General features: G+C 41.0%; 1 long non-coding RNA gene across 1 annotated transcript in view; it reads right to left on the bottom strand.

Annotated features, from left to right (window-relative positions):
• Positions 1-5,375: 5,375 nt before the first annotated feature.
• Positions 5,376-20,495, bottom strand: part of LOC146441513 (uncharacterized) — a 29,147-nt gene continuing 14,027 nt past the window's right edge. The window contains exons 2-3 of the long non-coding RNA XR_014849944.1: positions 17,920-17,960; positions 5,376-11,925 (exon numbers count right to left, since the gene is read on the bottom strand). This is a non-coding gene — a long non-coding RNA (uncharacterized LOC146441513). The remainder of the gene's footprint in view (positions 11,926-17,919; positions 17,961-20,495) is intronic.

Genomic DNA, 20,495 nt, shown 5'->3' with positions numbered 1-20,495 from the left:
CCCAGGTAAAGAACAAGATATCTCACAAATGGCCATTTCCCTCTGTTACCACGACTGTGTTGGACATACTTAGAGGGAACCTTTTTTTGATCCAATTCTAGCATTCACAGAGCAGAGCCCACGGTACGATAGCCTGTGCACTCCTCTCCTTCCCAGGCATCAGCTTGTCCAGGTGCCCTGAGGAGCAATTGTGTGGCTAGCACAGGTTTTTCCCATGAGAAATTTTCTTGTGTTTTATAAATAAAGATAAAGTTTGGATGTTGTTGGAACAGTGTCCCAGAACTTGGACAGTGCAGGCCTGGCCAATCAGTCCTGGGGGAAGGCTTCTGACTGACCAATCTGGGTGACTTTTGAGAACTCTATATATGTGAATAAATCAAAACAATAAAGGTCATTCCTTCTTGCCACTGAGAACTGATGCATTCATTACTCTGCTAGCTGCTCAACAGCGACACAATTGGACTTTGTGCTTCATTCAGGCTTCTCCTAAAAGACGACACATAACTCTCACCAGGGTTACTAGAATTCTTTGTAAATCTGACAAATTATTCTGGGTTTGGTTTCAGTTTCAGATGCTGTAATCATGCTTCACAAGCCACTAGGAGCTGAGAGGAAACAAAAATAATCATGTGTAACACTTTACATATCTGTGCATGTGTACCATGTATACATGCTTATCACACAGATTATTTCACCATGGGTCTAAAAGTGCTTTGCAAGCACTACCTGAGAATGCCACAAAAATCTCCTTCTCCTTGCTGAAAAGCAGATTAAAAAAAAAATTAAAGAAAAAAATCAGTGGGTGTTATTCTGACAACAAAATTATAGACAGAACACGATCTTCCCTGAGGCTTTTTGGCAAATGCTTTAGCCTTATTTGGGCTGAGTCCCCTGTTAACCTGAAAGGAAGGCAGAGGTTTTTTAGTACAAAGATTGCTCAGTAGACTGAACTTTTGGGTTTGGGTTTTTTTTTCCTGAATCTAAGCAAGAAAAAGAGGGTCACTGTTCTTCATTTAAGAAGCTTGTTTGCTGTAAATTAGCATATCTCTGAAAGAAACTAGTGACTTTGATCACTCTCCTGAAGTACAACGGTATTTAAGGAAAAGCTGATCTTATTTTAATCACTGGTTCTTCGGCTCACCTCTGTAATTAGAAGGAAAGCTTGCCTCAGCAGTGCTCAGGTGGAATGCACAGGAAACATATGATTAAATGGTGATTCTAAGTTTAGCATTTCATTTCCGGAAAGCAAAACCATTATCAGGTGTCAAAATTTTCTGTAAAGTCAAGGGACATTTGAAAGATGAAGTCAATTAACAATGGTCTACATCATATGCAAAGACAAAGGACAAAGGACAAAGGACAAAGGACAAAGGACAAAGGACAAAGGACAAAGCCTGTTGGGATCTTGCGGTTACATTCAACAGGGCTAGATTTTCAATCCTCCATTTTCACATTGAGTGTTCTCTACAGATTTCATTTCACAATCATGGTGAGGTGAGTTTCAGAGAACTTTATCAATAAGGAGAACAATAACAGATTTGTGTTTCTTTCCTCTGCCATCCCTATCTGGATCAGCCTGAAATAGAAGCTTCTCTCTGTCCTGTTGTGCATCCCACTGTTTGTCTGTTAACTTCAGACAAATGTTTTTAACAGAGTTCTGGTGATTATGGTCTCCTTAACATGTTGTAAATCCCTGGAAGTAGAGGAGGATGTTTTCCCGGAGAGAACAAACTTGTTTTTCCTATTAAATTAAACTGTTCTTTCATAACTATGTTAATCTGAACACTGGCAAGCAGACCTCTGCAAAGGCATGTGTTAGAACTTAGGAAAAATTAAGATATATTGCACCAAAAGGCCAACATCTAACTTACGTAAAGATCATGGTCTGGGGAGTGTTTTCATCTGCATTATTGTTGTCATCACAGAATACCTACTGTTTACATCTCTGGTTTGCTGTTTATTTTCCCACCATTCCAACAAAACTTACTCTTGGTAGGAATTCAGCAAAAGTAAGGGCAGAAGTTGCTTCATGAACACGCAATGCTGTTTTCATTGTATTGCATACTAGGCAACCAAAATGAAACTAAGGGTTCCCAGCATTTTTTTCTGTTTCTTCAGTGAATGTGTTCCATATCTCTGTGATATTCTCACCAACATGTTCTGCCCTAGAACTTCATGTCAAGTGAAGTTAAATCCAGTGTGTACCGTTTGAAGCATGTTCAGAGAACTTGACATTCAGCCATTCATTGCTCTTCTTTCTGAAACTGAATGAAGTCTTGCCTCATGATTATTTGTGTTTGCAATTGTAGCTCAAAGGATCATTGGAAAAAAGGTACTGATTTGCTAAAGTGGATTTTAGAGTCTATGCTACAAACTAGGACACACACTGAGCCAGAACAGACTCTCTTGAATCTGACAGATATTTAAGTCTACAACATTTTCTTTTCCTACTGAAAGGAATAAAATGTGCAGTCACAGAAAATTATGGTTGGACTATGGTAGTGGTCTCCAATGGCAAAGCATTAGTAGGAAATTAAATACCACTTTTTTATCATCTCTTTTCACATCCAGTTTGAAGTAGAAAGTGTTATTAACAGTAAATTCACTGAACAATTAATTTATGCATTTGGCAGATCACTTGAAATCTCTAGGGAGATCCAGAGAAAAATTTAAAAGTTTCTTTAACTCAGAAGTTCTGGACTAGGTGCAGAAGTTACCTGACCTGAGGGAAAATCTTTAGAGCATGGGAGACAGACCAGATACCTGGGTTTAGAATTTAATGTAGATTAAGTTCAGCTTTTCAGACTAGTTTTTTCTATCTGGCTTATTGGTTTCTATGTTTAACTTTGGTGTGATAATTTATTTTGAAGACAAGCATCTTTATAAAATTCCTCTCAATTCCATTTATTGTCATTTGCAGAAGAGTTAAGTGCAGCAGTACCTGACTCCAGGACAAAGGCAGTCAGCCCGAGATTACAGTAGGGAAAAGCTAGGACAAAAGAAATGGACGAGTCCAGAGAAGGAGCAGGAACAACTCCCTCTTACCACCTCTTTGAGTCTTTGTTTCATTGCACTGTGGATCTTATGAAATCGTGAAGTTACATCAGCCAGGTGCCTCAGTGAGAGGACTGGAAATACTGGGCCTGGTGTGCAAGGTAAGGTAGGAGGAATTTATCTGAAAATGCCATGAAACAACTCAGCGAACATACATATTTTAGACCTTACAAACCAAGCCTCAGGCTATGTGGTGAACAGACTTGGAGGATAAAGTTGTCTATTGTTGTTACATGGGTATTCATTACCTGGTGAAACTTCTACAGCTGTTCATTGTATAAGAATGCTTATTTTAAACCCTGATTGGCAGGGACCCCAATGATTGCATTTCTGCAGCGTGTTCTTTACCTGACATTTAATTGAGGGGATTTTTTAGTAAATCTGATTTTTCCTTTTGTTACATTCCAGCTATTTATAAATTGTGTTGCTGCCTGTTGCTCAGAAAAGGACTTACATAGTAATGTAAACACATCTATTCACCCCATAAGTGATAAATTATACTCATTTTTGCACACTAGTCAGGAAAATCTATTCTTCCCAGTGCAAAATATTAAGAAAATTGCTTTGATCACTACAGTTTCTTGGTAACCATCATTGAAACTCTTTGATATATAGAACATAATATTTTGTAGATGAGTAACTGGAGTCTCAGAAAGACCAGTCTCGATTTTTCATTCTCCAAGGTTGAACAGACAAAGCAAATACAAATGGCACTCTTTTTCAGAATGGATATTTGCAGACCACTTACCTTGCTGGCCTGTGTCCTGTGCCATTTGAGTGTAAGAGAACAGCTTACACTCAACCAATTGCACATTTTAGGATGCATGTAAGGCACCAGTAAGCAAATAAAATCTTGAAAAAGAGGTGCACCTGTGAGTCCCTCATTTCCAACTGTTGAAGCCAGCATTCCAGCCACCTGCACCAGCGCGACAACACTCAGCTCCTCATATTATGGATGGATTCTAAAATATGCCTGCCTGACAGGGGACAGGAAGAGAGGACAATGGGGAAATGGACAGGAACGGGAGGAAAAGAAGAGTAACAATGCAGTGCTTTGAAAAGGTAGGCTGGACTCCAGCTTAACTTCAAGCACTGCAGAGCTGTGCCGTGGCTCAGCAGCCAGCGGGTTTTCCTAATGACACTGTGCATTGTGCTGGAGCTGCTGCTGCTGCTGCCACACAGCCACACTGCTGAAGGCTCCAGGGAATTACCTTGGTATTTAATTTGTTGTTATGAAAACAGTGAGTCTCACTGCAGCAAGAATAGTTTCTTCCCAAACAGTTACCGGAATCCTATTGTTGTTTTCCTTCTTGCTGACCTTTTTGATGGTTTTGCGATTATAATGATTTTCCCGGCTTTGCTATCTTGAATTTGTTTGATTTATATTGTGTCAGGAGTTCAGAAGCTGGAAAAGCAGCCCATCTGAGGCAGAATTTCTGCTAAATGAGGGATTTTAGAAAAGTAATTTTTTTGAATGGAATTGTGATGGGAAGAGCAAAATTTTCCTTGCTTTAAGCACTTGAATTGTATATGGCCAATATAAACATAGGGTTCATTTTCAGTCCCACTATCATGCTGTTACCACACAAGCTATTCAACTGTAGGGCTTTTTTAGATTACATTAAGAGCAAATATTACTTCTTTTAGAGTGTAAAGGCTGTGAAAATAATTTTCAATTCTGCTCTCATGTGTCTTTAGAGAAATTTAATTTCCCAGAGTACCCAAGGCCATGGAAATATTAGGAAGGTATTTTCCTGGCTGGACCAGAAACCAAATTATTGTAAAATTATCTGGCTGTTAAATATGTCACCAGGGCAGTTGTGTGAGCTCCCTCTTGCCCTCTGTTACTGGCCTGTGATATTGGCATGGGGAAGTGTGTAACTGTGTCTCCATCTCATTCAGCCTGTGTTCCCTGTCATATTTTTAAAAGCCTGGTGTCCAATATACAAGTAGCAAGCTATAAGCTGGTTAAAGCAAGTATCTGTTAACTTAAACACAGATTTGTGTAAATCTATGATGTTATTTAGGAAACAAATTGTAATAACAAATGAATATTAAATTATTCTTACATTTCCTACTGTGAATGTTCTTTATTGCAGATAGTTGACCGTATTTGAGGTAATACTTGCATGCAAAACTATGCACCACTACGATAAGATAACATAGTCATTATGATGCTATTTAGTGTGCTTATACAATATGCTGATTCAGTTACTGCACATTACTTTTCCTTTACCACTTATGTCTGTGTCTAAAAAAACACCCTACAACAAAACCCAGAAATGTACTAATTTTTTTTTAATTTGCATATAAAACTTTGTGTTATCTGTCCTCCACAAAGCTTACATTTTAATTGACATTTCTTATCTGCAAGGACGTACTTTTCTACAATAAGGGCAGCGTGCCATAAGCTACTTATGAAAGTCTTATTAGAAGACAACTATTTTCATTTTTTTGTATATATATTAAGATTAGAATACTGCTATAAACATGCTATCCACTTCAGAAATACAAAAGAAACACCTCTCCATCCTACACCCAGTTCTGCCAAGAGAGCTTGCAATCCAGGGACAAAGCCAGCTGGGAACTGAAGGAGCTGGGAGATCAGTGGGGCTTTGAGAAAACACAGACACAGACTTGAATACAATTTATTGGGGTCTATATAAAGAAATTATGGAATTATCCTCTCTATTGTATGCATTCTGTTCTTAAATGACAGTGATGTAAGTGCGAAGGCAAATGTTAATTGCTGGTTTGCTACCACGCCTTCCAGAACTGGCATCATTTTGACATGTTCCCCTAAACAACAGGAATAGCTTTATAGCTATTTCTATTTCTTTCTAGAGAAAGAAGCTCTTTATAGGGTCTTTCTTCAGTTTTGCATGTAGTGGCCATCTATTCAGTGCCCACAGCCCCTGTAAAAATGGATTTTATGTGCCACATTACAGATTTTTTATCAATTTGTTACCAAAGGTACCAAGTCACATAAATCTCTTTTTTCCACAGTTTGCAAGGATATTTGCAGTAGTAGGTTTTAGCATAAGACAGGCAAATAGTGCAAGAAGAGCAAGGTGCTGCTGCACTTTAATGAGAGTCCAAACTCCGCTTGGAGAGCCTACAGAGCCGTGCTACCCCTCATTTATTATTTCATCCTATTTTCCTTGGCAGTACCAGTTAATGCACATCCTTGCTGTGCATCTGGGAATGACTCAGTAAATGTCTACCTGAGGAATATAAAAATCTAGACAGAGTTGAAATATTTCTAGAGGGGTGGGAGAAGAGAGAGAGAGAGTATTAACATAAAATCTGGAAAATTAATCCAGCGTTGGAAAAGAGTATTCTTGTCTTCTTCCTTCTCCCTTGCCCTCCCCTGGCTTGCCTGAAACCCACATCGAGCGTGGTTGTTCACTTATTTTAGACTCCTGGAATTTGAGTTCCTGCTCTGGAAAGTGCGTCTGGCGTTATGGAGCCATGACTCATCCCAATGCACAGAAGAAAGAAACACTTTGCCAGCCCTCTTGGCCTCCCTCAAAGTCCATTTCTCCAGGGTGGTCTTGAAATCAAAGGCTTGGAGGAAAGGCTTGGATCCCTCCTGCCAGACCCAGGCAGGTGGACACTGACCCCACCAAACTTCTGGCAAAAAGCTCCATCCCACAAGACCACTGAGACCTCAGGCTTCGATGAGGTAAATGGTGAAACTAAACCAAACTCTACCCGTCCTAATGGCCTTTTGGATGCTACCCTCAACCAGTAAGAAAGGGCCCAAAACACTGTTGGAGCAGGAGGCTACTCTATTGTTGCCAAACAAAATGTTCTTAGGACTCTGGTAAGATTTCTGGGAAAGGATTTTTCTTGTTATGGAAACATCTTCTTAATGCTTTGCAGAGTGACTGTCAGGCAGGGCATTGCTTTAATTTTCATGTTTTCCAGCACTTTCTTCGTGTGTGCCCACTGGCACGTGGAGAAGGCAGATGCAGATGATCTGCTTAAATACCAGGTGCCATAAGAGGAAAGAAGCGGGAGATGGGAAGCTCTTCCCACCACCCTTCACTGTCTTTGAGCCAAGCTTTCTGTATAGTGGTGCACAAGTTAAATGAGATGGGGGAGAGCCAATTGCTTGAGATTGCACAGCTGGGAAAGGGAAGCAAAACCCTCAGCCTAGACCTGTGCTGATGTTTTCCTCGTTGTGTGCCAGCACCCAGCTTAGGAGCTGTTTAGTTGCATGGTTGAAGGCAAGAGTTATCTTTCAGTTGTTTGTACAGCACCTAACACAATGAAGCCCTTCTCCTCTACTGCAGCTTGGAAACATTATCACAGCACAAATAGTAAATAGTAATCAGGTTAAAGATAGCACTGAATTAAACCAGAGCAATATTCCTGCTGGAGGCCAAAAGGTACACAGTGCCAGCTCAGGCAACTGGCTCTCCAAACTGAAAGAGAACATTCCTCCACAGTAAAATAAACACTATTCTTTTTTCTCTTGAGCTAGATAAAGCATTGTGTGTTTCTGATAAATCCATATGGTTTGCTTGCTTGCAGAGGAAAACATGAAGAACAACAATTCCCCAGATTTCTTCCTCAGAAGTTGCATTATCAATAAATGCCTGTGATATCAGTCGGGCTCTTTAGCCCACACATCCGGCCAGTATCTTAATTGCAATAACTTCACGTCCCAAAAAGTCAATGCAGTGATATACAAGGGACCTGATTCCAACCCCTAACCTCTCAGAGCCCGGAAAGTCTTTCAGCATTCCTGCAAACTTACATAAGAGAGAAGTAGCAGATAACATTGTATGCTTGCAATTAAACATGCAGGATGCTTGTGCCCTCTTGCAGAAAGGAGTGAAAGAATGGCCTCTAAGGAAGTTGTTCTGAATTAGAAAATGGCCTTACAACTGAAGAATTTGGAGTGCAAGACCAAGGACCCATGGGATTGTCTGAATTGTTTTTTTCACGTCTCCAAAATGACTTCATTGCACTTTTTTCTACAGTCTATGACAACTTAAAACCTACTGAATAAACAGACAAAATACTGTTTGTGGTCTTTATTTACAATGAGCTAGGCCTTAATGGCAGCATTACATTAATTGGACAGAAGACAGACCTGACTTAAGTGGATAAGGAAATTCTCAACTTAAAATGCTTCCTTTAATTTAATTTGTCTTTAGGATTCAGAACTACAGAATTGGAATTTACAGAATTGGAATTTACAGAATTAATTGGTAAGCCAGGGAGGTCTGACTTCCATCCCTGGGTAGGTGGTCGATGGCCTCACACACCTGTTGGTAAAGTCTCCTTTAGAGAAGGGAACACATGTCTCTCTGTCTTTAAGAGGGTGTTGGTAGCAAGAGGGCAAAATGAATCCCATCTGCATAATTTTCAAAACACTAGAATTTTCAAAAGCCTTTCACTACCCTAGATGCCACCCTAAAGGCCAGTTGAATAAACTAACTGGCCAGAGGATTACAGTCAGAAGTGGAGAGTCCCCAGGGACAGGTGCTGTGTCTTTATTAATAATGAGGAAGAGAGAAGGGAGTGAATGGTAAAAGGTACAAGTCTGCAGATAATAGTCAGCATTTCTCCATAAGCATCTGCTGTGTCAGGTTCAGAAAGACCACATGAGTGTACAAAAACAGGGCAAGTGGGGTCCAGGAAGGTAAATGAAATGTAATGCACCTTTAGAGAAATAATCTAAACCATGTTGTCACGATGTTAAACTCCTGTAGTTCCTGTGCAGGAGAGAGACCTCAGCATCATCAGCTCAGTGTGCAATGACATCCAGAAGATCCAGCAAAGGAGGCGTACGGAGAAAAAGAGGGGTGCTGTTTTCCTGCCTCAGAAAACTGCTGTAGTGAAGTATGTTGGAGTATGTTGTGGATTTCTGCAGCTTGAGGAGGATATAGCAGGGCTAGATAAGATTTAGAGAAGGGCAAGGAAAACAAGTTCAGATACTGCTGATTGAATGGCAGCTTATGAAGAGAAATTAAAAAGATGGAATTTCTTCAGTCTGGAGAGAAGAAAGTTTGGGATATGAAGGAGGAGATGGTAAAAACTTACACCTTCACAAAGGTGGTGGTGTGGGCAAAGGCAGAAGGGTTATTTACCAAATTCCTTAATGCTGGAATTAAGGGGTGCTTGCTGAAACCTTGCACACCTGGTAACTCCTCAGTCCTGGATTCACTGGGAGAAGCCAGTGCCATTTACTGCCAGGCGACCATGGTTTACTCCCCTTCCTCTTGTTCCTTTGCTTCCTCTTACCATGCAGTTAGCAACAGGAGCTACACAGGACTATTTCTCTGTCTGCATGTAGCCAGAATGCCTTCATCTGGGGTCATGTGAGTGTGAAAAAATTCAAGATTTGGTTTATTGTTTTTCAAGAGTAAGGGAGGTAGAAAGGAGTCAATATGCTGACATGCAGCAGCAGCACAGTTATATAATAGCCTTGTATCAAGCACTGTTTAGGAGCAAGGGGGAAGTGTTGTTGCACTCAAATACGTGTCCTTTCGGTTGTATTTACTTATTAATTTAGTTTTCATGTGTTAATGACACTGAATTTCATGGTTATACAAAAGAATATTGAAGTGAGATAGTATTGCCATATTTCAGTTAGTAGTGAAGGTAGTTAATTACTATACAATATAAGAGCAGGCAGTTGTTATCTGAGAAATTTGTGGACGGAGTCAGGGTGAGGGTGATCTTGCAGGTTTAGGTGAAGTAAGAGTCTAGTAAAAGCTAGAGTTTGGTAAGAGACAAAGTAATTTTTACCATGATGAAATATTGTCATAGCAGAAAGAAGCAAGTTCTTGAATTTAAATATGCCAGAACTTTGCAATAATTTAGCTTTGATCTAAAGTCAATGCCAAGATCTCTTTTTTAGTTTCAGTGAGTTGAAAATATATTAACACTTTCATATTTTATGTCACTTATTGCTACGATTGTTAAGGGTTGGACCTTGTTGATTCTGAGGGATCTGCAAGCCATTAAAAAATAAAAATTAAAAACTTTTTTTGTTGTTACCCATAATAGCCCAACCCTTTGTCATATGAGCAATGTATCTTGGCCATACACATAAATATAAGACAAAATAGAAGATTAAACATATTGACTATCAGGATGTTCTGAATGTTCGTAGCAAATACAGGGCAGGCAGATTTGAGGATTGCATTAAGCCTTTAGTTTTTACACTTCTGAAATTCTAAGCAATACTTCTAGTAATGATTAGGAAGGAATTTGCTTCTTCCTGGCAGTTACTCTGATCTACCAGGTGTGTGTGGTCTCTTTGCTTTCTGAGGTTGCCCTTTTGTTCTGACTTCTTTAGCCAAAAAAAAAAAAAAAAAAAGCTGGACAGCTTTAGTCTGTTAAATAGTCCACATTACTTACAGAGCTACACTCCTCACTGACCCTTAACAGTTTAGTAGCTATGAACTTTAAGAGGCTCAGTCCTAATCTCCTGTCTTCAAAGGAGCCAGAGCTGTTGCAGAATGTGGCCCTTTGATTGTGGCTTTCCCTGAATTTTAGAAACCCACCTTTGTTAGCTGCTCACTTCCATTCTTTTATCTAGATGATGATAACAGTAAAATTAACATAAATTGCCAGGCTTGTCCAAGGGTTTTCATTACTCCTTGATGCTTTGCTCTCCTCTTGGCATGGGCTCTCTCAAATAGTGTGTTAATAGCAGACTTCTACCTAAGGGACAAAACATTCAGGATCCTCGGATGCACAGCCCAGACTAAATATGCTGGCCAAGGATTGTTCTGTCTCAAAAGTATGTCTCTTGTATCTTTACTCTAAACTGAGGAAAGGTGTCATACAAGTGATGTGAGGAAACAGTGTTTCAACATGTGGCTTCAGGGACTGTCTTTCTGTAATCTGCACAGATGTCTGTGGAGTGGACCCAGAGGAAACTTGTTCTGTAACAAAAAGAGTAATTTTCAGCAAGAAAGAGCTGTTGGGCTGGTGATCTCTCTCTGTTGGGTTTTGGTTTTTTCTTCCCCAGGAATAGTAGTGCTCTGCCACAGTTTCACATGGGCACTGTTCCCCATTTCTGTGGAGCACGGTTCTCTGGGATGTAAGCACTGAGAATACAATTCTCAGTGGTCATGGTCATTACCTGGGCTGAATTAAAGAGCATGCACAATACTGATATTTAAGGGTTTTGCATTTGATCCTTTCCTATGGCTCTAAGGCTCTATTTCTGTGGCATACAGAGACCTTCCTGCCTGCTGTGTGTGAGAGCTCAGTACCAAAGAGAATATTTTTCACTCTGGGCTAAAAACAGGGCTTAAAACTTAAATCCAGTTTCCCTAGAGGTTTTGTTGTTCTTTCCCATTCAGCAACAACCATCAGGTAGCACAAGAACATTCACTCTCATTATTCTCTGGACAAGTGGCTGTCACCTTGCAAAATCTGTTAAATATAACAACAACAAAAAAAAAAAAAAAAAAAAAACCAAACAAAAAAACCCCAACCAAACCCAAACACATAAACAAAGGAAAATCAAGGGGGAGGTGGAAAAGAGAAGAAGGAGGGGATCACATTGTAAAACGTTTCCTCACTTTATTCCACACTATCACTTAAAAGTGTGGAGCAAGGTGTTAGCTCTTGGTTATGTACTGCACTGGAATCACATATGGACACTGCTGTGCTGCTGTCTCTAGGAGCACCTGTGATGCACATGAGCCTTCTGGCTTCTCTCAGGTTCTTGCACAAACACTGGCAGCTGCTGTCAGGAAAGGTTTGCAGGATCAAGCTGCTAATGCCTGTGTGGGGCTTCTGTGCACTTGAAAACCAGGACTTGATTGCACGACATTCCTTCGTATCCTGTACTCTCTTCTTGACCTTTCTTCCGTGTTTTCCATGTGACTGACAGCCCTTCAAAACACAAAGCAACAGGATAGTGTTGGATGGTGGGAGGAAACATTGCCATCAGCTTGGGATATCATTATTGAAACAGCTTCAAGTTATCAACATCTTCAAGGGAGAAAAATGCTGATATTTGTTTTTTGCCTTGCACACTATTCCCCATTCATTAATCGGTTTCTTGACTCTCTGACCCACTTTCCTGCAATAATAGTTACATGGAAAGCCTAATATTTCTTATCCTGATGTCTGTATCCCTGGGCTGAAGTTTTTCAGTTCTGTTTGCTGGCTAACCCTTCTAAGATGCCTCTGACTGGACAAGACCTTTCCTTCCTAACAGTTTGGAAACCATCTCCTAATATTTCTTTTTTACAGACTGTTATTTGTCACAGCTTCCAGAAAAACTAAAACATAATTCTGAAGGAATTATTTGGTTTTACTGAAATCTTAGGGACCATAAGGGGTGTCATTTTATCAAATCCCTAGCCTCCGGGGTCATCACACTAATTGTCTATATAAAACATCACCAAAAGCAGTTTTACCATAGTAATTAGTGTCCCCAAGCCTGCCATTTACCTAATAATCAAAATGTTTTGCAAACACTCTTTAATTACATTCTCAGCATTCTGGTCTCTTTAATTTTGCTGTTCTGACTGAGTCCTGCAATAGCCACTCTTTTTAATAAGGTAATTAGTAGCCACATTTTAGCATTGTATAAACTGATAGAGAGATTGTATTCAGAGGCTGTCTGCTCAAACACTGCAAAAGTGGTAGGCAGAGCGATTATGTCTACCTCTGACTCCTTCAATTCTATTTTGACAGCTGGGGTAATCTTGCTTTTTCATTCTGGAAGTTCACCTAGGGTTGTCCCTAGTGTTTCCATAAGGTACCATGGCTCCTGCTTGCTCTTCCCTTCCAGGGCCTCTCTGCACTTGTGTTGGTGCTTCATCCTTTCCACCAGCTCTAGTGGCTGCAAAGCCAATTTGAAGATACCAAAAGAAGTGTAATTTTCAGTCTGTTCCTAAATGCTGAGTTAGGCTGGATTACCTAGCCAGGGTGTGACAGCACTCCCCTTAGTTTGAGGGTGACACCACCAGGTTACAGTCAGGATCATCTAAAGCATCTCTCTTGATTCAGAAACACTGAAAATTAGTATTCTCAGGAGCACAGTGATACCTTCAGCTATGTCACTAGAAGATCCTCCTCTTTGACAGAAAAGGAATTTTTCCCCACTTGTTATATTGGATGTTGAAAAGTGTGGAGACATCTCCAACCAGCCCATCAGATTCCAGTAGCTTGATACAAGGATGGGTGAGAGGGCAGGCTTTCAAAAATAAAATCACAATTGCATACCTTGCCTTCCTGTGATAGTCAATAAAAGTCATGGTCTAACAAGCATTTATGATTTTTAAAACTTTTATCCTGGGGCCTCAGTGGTGGCAGCAAGCTCAGTGTTTTAATAACTACAACATGTAGTGCTTTAAAATCAAGGCTCAAATTCCAATCACTGGCAGGCATCATTCAAATGGCAGGGGCAAGAAAGGGAAAATATTACTTGCAAAGATATGATATATATATTTGAAGATTAGAAAAAGAAAGTAATACAGAATTAACAATTTTTAAAACGGACTTTTAGGCAAGAATTGCTTACTTCTTTTCCCTTTAAAAAATAGAATGTATTATCTCTTGAGACTAAGGTACAAATGTGTGAAACTGACTGGCAAGGAAATAGTAAGTCAGTTGTAAACCACCTAGTGAGAAGCAGAGTTAAGTTACACTAGGATATGCTGGAAAAGTGATGGTCCCTCTCACAGCAGTGAATTTTTTAATTGTCCCCACATAAACAGTACTTTTGGCTACATATGAAAGAATCTAAGCCCTAATTATTTTCTTTTCCTGCTTGAATAATCTTCTGCATGATGATGTTTTTATTTAACATTGAATCTTGTGCCTATATTCTGCTTCTATTCCCAGCATCTGGTATTTCTCTCAGTCTGTCAGGGTCTTCAACCCTATGCTGACAAAAGCCTATAGATGAGACCTCACATGCAGCAAGGCCATGTGCCCTTCCAGCTCATAGATTTGTGCAAGGATTATACATCAGGTGTAATCCTGACCTGTACATTTTGTAATCTCACAATGGAGATGACAAACAAGACACTGAGGGTGAAAAATTGCTTTAAAGGCCTAAAAGACTAGCATGATAATAACAGAGTGTGCAAATTCACTAGCCTTTATTATTGACATACTGGATGAGAGCAGAAAACTGTGCTTCCCAAATGCTGCACGACAGCTGAAAACTATCTTAATGGTAGAAAAGTAGATTGGAAAGCCTTGGAAGAACACATGAGTGTGCTGGAACAGAGAGTGCATCAGCCAGAAACTCTTGGAAAAAGTTAGGCTAGGGAGTAATGACATGATGATAGCAATATAAATAAGTGAAAGGAAATTGCATGAAAGAAAGGAAGAGGGTTATCTGGATTATCTAGAAAGTGGCTGAGCAGATTTTAGCCTAAAATTAAAAATGGAAAAGGAATCAGGCTAGACATAAGGAAAAAAATTCACAACCTTGAGCATGCCTAGAATAGATTGTCAGACTAGCAGAGGCAATGGCAAGGGTGGGTGAGACTAGATAGGATAAGACAATAGCAATAATAAAGTGAGGAAACAACCCTTTTGGTGTGAGCAACTGGAGTGGGTGACCCAATTTGTGTTTTTCCAGGTCTGGCTGGCTATATATAGTTGAAAGGAGGCAGTAAATAAAGCTTGTGCACTGGTCTGAGGTGGTTGGCTATGATGGCACACAAAGTCAAGCTTCCCAGGCCTCTGCCTGGTTTCATGGAGATGTGGCCATGAGAGAGGATTGCCAGCCCAACACTTGCCAGAGGTCAGGCTGCACAAAGTTCTATGAAGCAGAAAAGACACAAACTATCAGCCAAAGCTGTGGATCCCAAATCTTCCAGTTTCAAACTACAACTGGAACAGTTGTCTTGGAGGCCTAGGTTCCCTTAAACTGCCCAGATCTGTTATTCATGGGTTCATCATCCTTAGATCAACTTCATTATTTGTTTATCTAGTGCCTTTCAACAAATCTTTTCACCTCTCTCCATCTCCAGTGTGATAGTATGGATTGTGCACCTCAACACGTGGTATTAATGCTGTGGCTTCAGGCTCACTAGCATAATTTTCACACCAAAAAATAACATCTGCACCTTTTTCTATTTTGTTTTATACTCCCTACAGTGGAATGAGAAAGAATAATATGAGAAAATGAAGGTTATGAGAAACATGAATTTGCCATGTTTCTTTTTTGGTTTGCTTATGATGTCAGGGTTTGGGAATTGTTTTTCTATATTTTTTTTCCCTGAAATATGCATCAATGGAATCTCAATCTGCTTCAGAAAAGGACACCAAAGGAAAATGTCCACTGGAAGACCTTTCGGCCCTTTCTGTTTGTTTTGCATGGGAATTTTTTGTTTAATTTTGTAGTGATAGGCCCATACTTGGCTGAAACAAACCTTTAAAGGAAGTGTCCCTAAATGTGCCTTCAGGTCCGTTCTCTCAGCCCAGACAGGAACAGAAGACAGATCTTGAAATTCTCCTTCTTGCGAAGAAAGGGGTCTGCATTCTAAGCCAACGAGTCACTTTTCCCATACTTGGCATTCAGTGAGCGCTTGGGAGAGCTGCAGTTACATGCCAGAGACATACCAAAAGGGAGGAAGGGAAATTTTGAAGTCCTGCCAAATACTGCACATTGTTACACACCGAGGCGCTCCCTGCACACGCCTTGGGTGGTGGGTGTTGGTGGGCAAATGTTCAGGTGGTGACCACCTTATAGTTGTATGCATGCGAAATATCAAACCTGTCCCCCCATTAAAGGCATTGAGAATTTTGGTTTTGATTGCTACTCACAGGTAGACACTGTAGATCTGGAGAAATTTTTCAGGACAGCAAAAAAAAACCCAAAAAACCCAAAACAACGGAGGGCTGTCTACAAATCCTGAAGAGGAGAAAGAAGTAGAAAAGGTGACAAATGCTTCCTTAAAATCAGAAATTCAAAAGACTGAATGCCATGACACCAGGTCAAAAGTTGCTGGGTTTGGGTGATGAGAGAGGAAATGCTGCAGTCTTTGGTTGATGGCCAGAGGCAGGGAAATAAATTTTGCAAATTCCTGGAAAATGGGAATTCCACAAAAATTTCAGAACTGAAACAGGATATCCAGGAAAATTTTAAACCTCCTTTGAAGAGTAATATCTAAACTCCAAGACATCCAGTAGAGCCAGGTTTCCTAGGGCCTCTGGTCTCCTAGGTATGGCCAGCCTAGTAATGACCTGCCCTGGAGCAGGGATCCCTGAAGCTTTCAGTTCCCCTGTGTTATGTTGTCAACCCAGCAGGAAACACCTCTGGGACCCAGTCCTGCCGGTGCTTTATCAGAAGTTTGTCAAACAGACCCATTTCCTGAAGACATTTTCACTCTGAATTGCCCTTTTCTAATTTGTTTCACTGGAAAATTCCTAACATGCTCTAGCTGTTTTCCAAGGACACTGGAAGAAACTAAAAGGTAGCAAGTTCAAAGCTGAAAAAGGGACTGTTTTCGCCTGCGTGATATGATTCAACTATGGAACTCATTCCTGCAGGCTGTCATGGAGGTCAGGATTTTATCAAGATTCAGAAAGGGCTGGGAATGTGTGCTGCTGTTGAGCATATTTGTAATTCTATTATGTAATCCTACAAAAGTAGGTGAGGGGAGGGCTGCTTAGACTGAGACCTTTATTGATATCTCATGTTATAATGGGAAGAAGTGTATTTGTATAACATATATATACATATATATAAAATATATATACTGCAGAGGCAATTTCTTGTCGGTCTCCCATGTACAGATCCAACAAGTTTTGGTGCTGGTCACTGCAAGTGCAATTATACCATTTTACTGTAATATCATCCTGATTTGATGGGAGAGGCTTAAATTAAACCTCCATATTAAATGTAAAGCCTTATCTTTGAGGCACTGAAGGTGTTAAATCTTAGAGTCATCTGTCTTTATGTTTCAAGTTGCTTTTTCTCCCACTGGAAATGTATAGAAAATGAGGATTTTTCTCTTTATAGAGATTTGGGCCCATTTTGTTGGCACAGATGAGATGGGGAATGGTTGGCAAAGGTCTCTGGGTCATCAAATCTGCACAGGGCAGTTGTGGGTACAGTGGGTCCCAGGAAGGGAGGGAAGTCTGTAGGAGGAGTTGAATGTTTGGGAGATGACTCTTCAGATTCCTGAACTGCAAAGACATGGTCTGGGTTTAGGCTGACAGACGCTGCTGCCTCACTGATTTTGCTGGGTGGGTAGCGTCTGTGCTTCTAGCATTAAAAAAAAATCACCTTTGGGCATGATTCATCTCATCTAATTTTAGCTGTTTAAGACTAGGTCTAGTCATCCAGAATCCCTATATCCTTGGCAGAGAGAGCAAAGTCTGTCTGTAGGGCAATTCATCCTTCGTGTCTCTGATATCTGTCATAAAATGAGTTGAATCATCTCCAGAGGAGCTCATCCTTTTCCACTGACAGCAGTGGGAGCCCAGACACACCAGATCATGCCAGTTGCCTAATGCTGAGATAGCTCCTGTAAAGTGAGATAAATCTACCTCTCTGGGTACCTGTGCTCATACTGGCAACAACAAAAGCCCAAATAAACCTGGTATTTATCAACAAAATAAATGGCATGTGTACCAGAGGGAGGAGTTGCCTTCAAAGGTACTCAGCTGAAGTCAGCAAGGTCCCACAGCTGTTTTCCTCTCCATTTCAGCTCTCAGACTTTAATCTGTACCTGTGAAGAGCTTGCCAACTTCTCTCTTTGGAGAAGCAAGTATCATCTGACAGAGTGTTCCCCAAAGTTTGCTTGCTTTGTTTCCTGCTGTATCTCTTAGCCAATAAAAGAGATTGGGTCTGCCTTTAAACTTCCCTTGTTTCCTATCCTCGCATTGTCGAGGCAGCTACAAAGGCATTGTTACCTTGTTCCCAGATGATCTTGGGTGAAGAACTCATGCTCAGCCTGTAATGAAATAAATCAGTGCTTTTAACACAGGCACTTTTCTACAAGTCCCTCAAGCCAATAGTACTGCTCACATCTGGTAGAATTAGAATGTGCTTAAGCATCTCATAGCAGACCTCCATTCCATCTGCAAATGACAACTTTTGTGCCTTTTTCTTTTAAAAACTGAAAAGGTTACACATCTGTGGAAGAGGCAATTTGTGTGCAAATCATTTTCCAGAACTCTGGAAATTTGTCTGATAAGAAAATCATAGGAAGCACAAATGAATGACAACAAAAAAAAAGCATGGGACAATATTAGTCATATAATGACTCTGTCGCTTAAAGCAGGAAAAAAAACCCAAGAAAACCTCAGAGAAGAAGCACGAAGGGAATTTCTGCATTTCGCAAATCCCTTGCTTTGGGTGCGAATGTAACAATGTTTGTCATCCGGGAGGCTTCTTATGCTTAGGTAGATGCTCATTGTCCTTCTATGGAAATATACAGTAAGTTGTGCAAATAGAGGCCGTGAGGAGACATCCGTCTCCCACCAGCAAGGAATGTGGGTGTGGATCGCGTCAGGCTCCAGCCCGGCCCCTGTGGGGCACTGCCCTTGCACAGCCTGAGAACAATAACCACCGGAACATGCCGAGAGACCTCCTTTGAGGGGCAAGAAAAGGAAAGAGAAGAGGGGGGAAAAAAATTAAATAAATCTCAGTTCAGACTCCAACCTGCCAAAGCGTTATTCGGTGCTATTTCTGGAGAACAATGGCACGTGGGGATAGGGATGCATGCATGTGATGTTTGCTCACCTGCTCTGGACACTGGCTGCAGCAGGCAGAGAGATCATAAAGCACAGAAATCATGGTGACTCCCGAGGGTGGATAGTCCTCCCTCTGACCTGTCTTTTGGTGGGGTATCCCTGAGCTGTGAGAAAGCAGAGGGCTGGCAACACTGCTTTTAGGGACCATGTGGTGGAGAGACTGAGAAATCAGCAGTGGCTGAAGCTCAGTAACATCTCAAAATATCCATGTACTTGCTGCTATCTCTCTCTCTTTTGCTGGCCCTCTTGCTCAGACTTCCCATGTACCAAAGCAATTAAGTGCTGTGGCTTGTTTCCTTGTTGTGTGGCATGTGTGCATCCCACACACAGAGAGGCGCGTGTGTATTCCCCGTGCTGTGTTTTGGAACAAACAGCTCCTGCCATATCTTCTTGAGTAATGCAAGACTGGATGTTTTCTTAACACATGGGCCTTCCTCCTCTAAAAAAAAATTCAGGGTCAGGCAGCCTTTGCAGAGGGACCACTGCACTAACCCACCCTTTGGCATCAGTAGAGATTGAACCAGTGCTGTGATCCATGTAGCACAGCTGCTGGGTATGGACAATGTGCTCTGACAGCCAGGACTGCCAATTGCAGGCAGGGGAAACACCACTTGGTTTGATCCATGGGATCTTATCACAGGCAATAACAAGGAGGGAAGCAAAGGTCACCAGAAAGGATCTTTTGGTGTGGGAGTTGGGCAACGATATTAGTAGTTATTTTAAGAATGGGTTGCCTGACTCCTGGGCCTCACGTCAGTGCTTGGTAATGGACACAAGCAGTGGGTTTGATATTTTCAGGCATTGGACATTTCCTGACTGCAGCGACTGCCGATGCTGCAACCTTGGAAAAATCAGTGCAGTCACTGAGCTGTTGTTCTCGGGGAGATAACATTCGCCTGTGGGCACCCATGCCTGAAAAACATTTGGCTTTTGACAGATGTTGCTCAGCCACAACAAACAGACGTTGCTTTATGTTTTTTGCTCCAGTTTCCCCAGGAACAAATTCAGTGGAAGCAAGTAAACTGGTTTCCTGTAGCTCTGGGTCTGTGTGTCAGATCTAAGCAAAGGCATTTTCCAGTGCAGATCTTAACTACCAATTCTTAATGTGAACCAAAGAAAGTTGTATCACAGGTGTAATTTTAGTATACATTTGATTTAAAAGAAAACAAGTAATGCGGAGGCTTATTGTAAATGGCAAGTCTGAAAAATTATGTTTAAAGGCAGAAAAAATTCATTGAAAATACAGACTGGAATACAGACAAAGTGATGACATGCAACTGGATTTACTTATAGCTGTTGTACTGCTGTAAATGTAGGGTAAGGAGTGATATTTTATGGAATTGGGGATCAGCACATCCTCCTGCCTGCTGAACCTCTGACTGGTTGGTTTGTTTTGTGTGGAGACTGAAGGGAAAATTATCAGCCATGCCCAAGATTGGTGTGTTTCACCCACCATATCTAGTAAGTGTTACTTAATGTAGAAATGAGCCAAAAACCACTCCTGGTGCATCAGGTCAGGTTACAAAGCCTGGAAATAGTACGTAGGAGGGATTTCTGGGGCACACCTTAGGTGCCAGGAACTACTTTTCATATCGGGGACTACCTGTGTCTCCCTGGCAGAAGCAGAGCTCAGCTGTGGTAGAGTTTGTTTTTGTGGTTTTGGGGTTGTTTTTGTTGTTTCCCAACTGGAGGCTGAATTGCATGCCAGGGAAAAGATGAGTTGGGCTAGTCAG

The sequence above is a fragment of the Lichenostomus cassidix genome, chromosome 2 (genome assembly GCF_008360975.1).
Source record: "Lichenostomus cassidix isolate B80296 chromosome 2, HeHo_3.0, whole genome shotgun sequence".
Taxonomy (NCBI): Eukaryota; Metazoa; Chordata; class Aves; order Passeriformes; family Meliphagidae; genus Lichenostomus; species Lichenostomus cassidix.
This window is presented reverse-complemented; position numbering and strand designations above follow the sequence as displayed.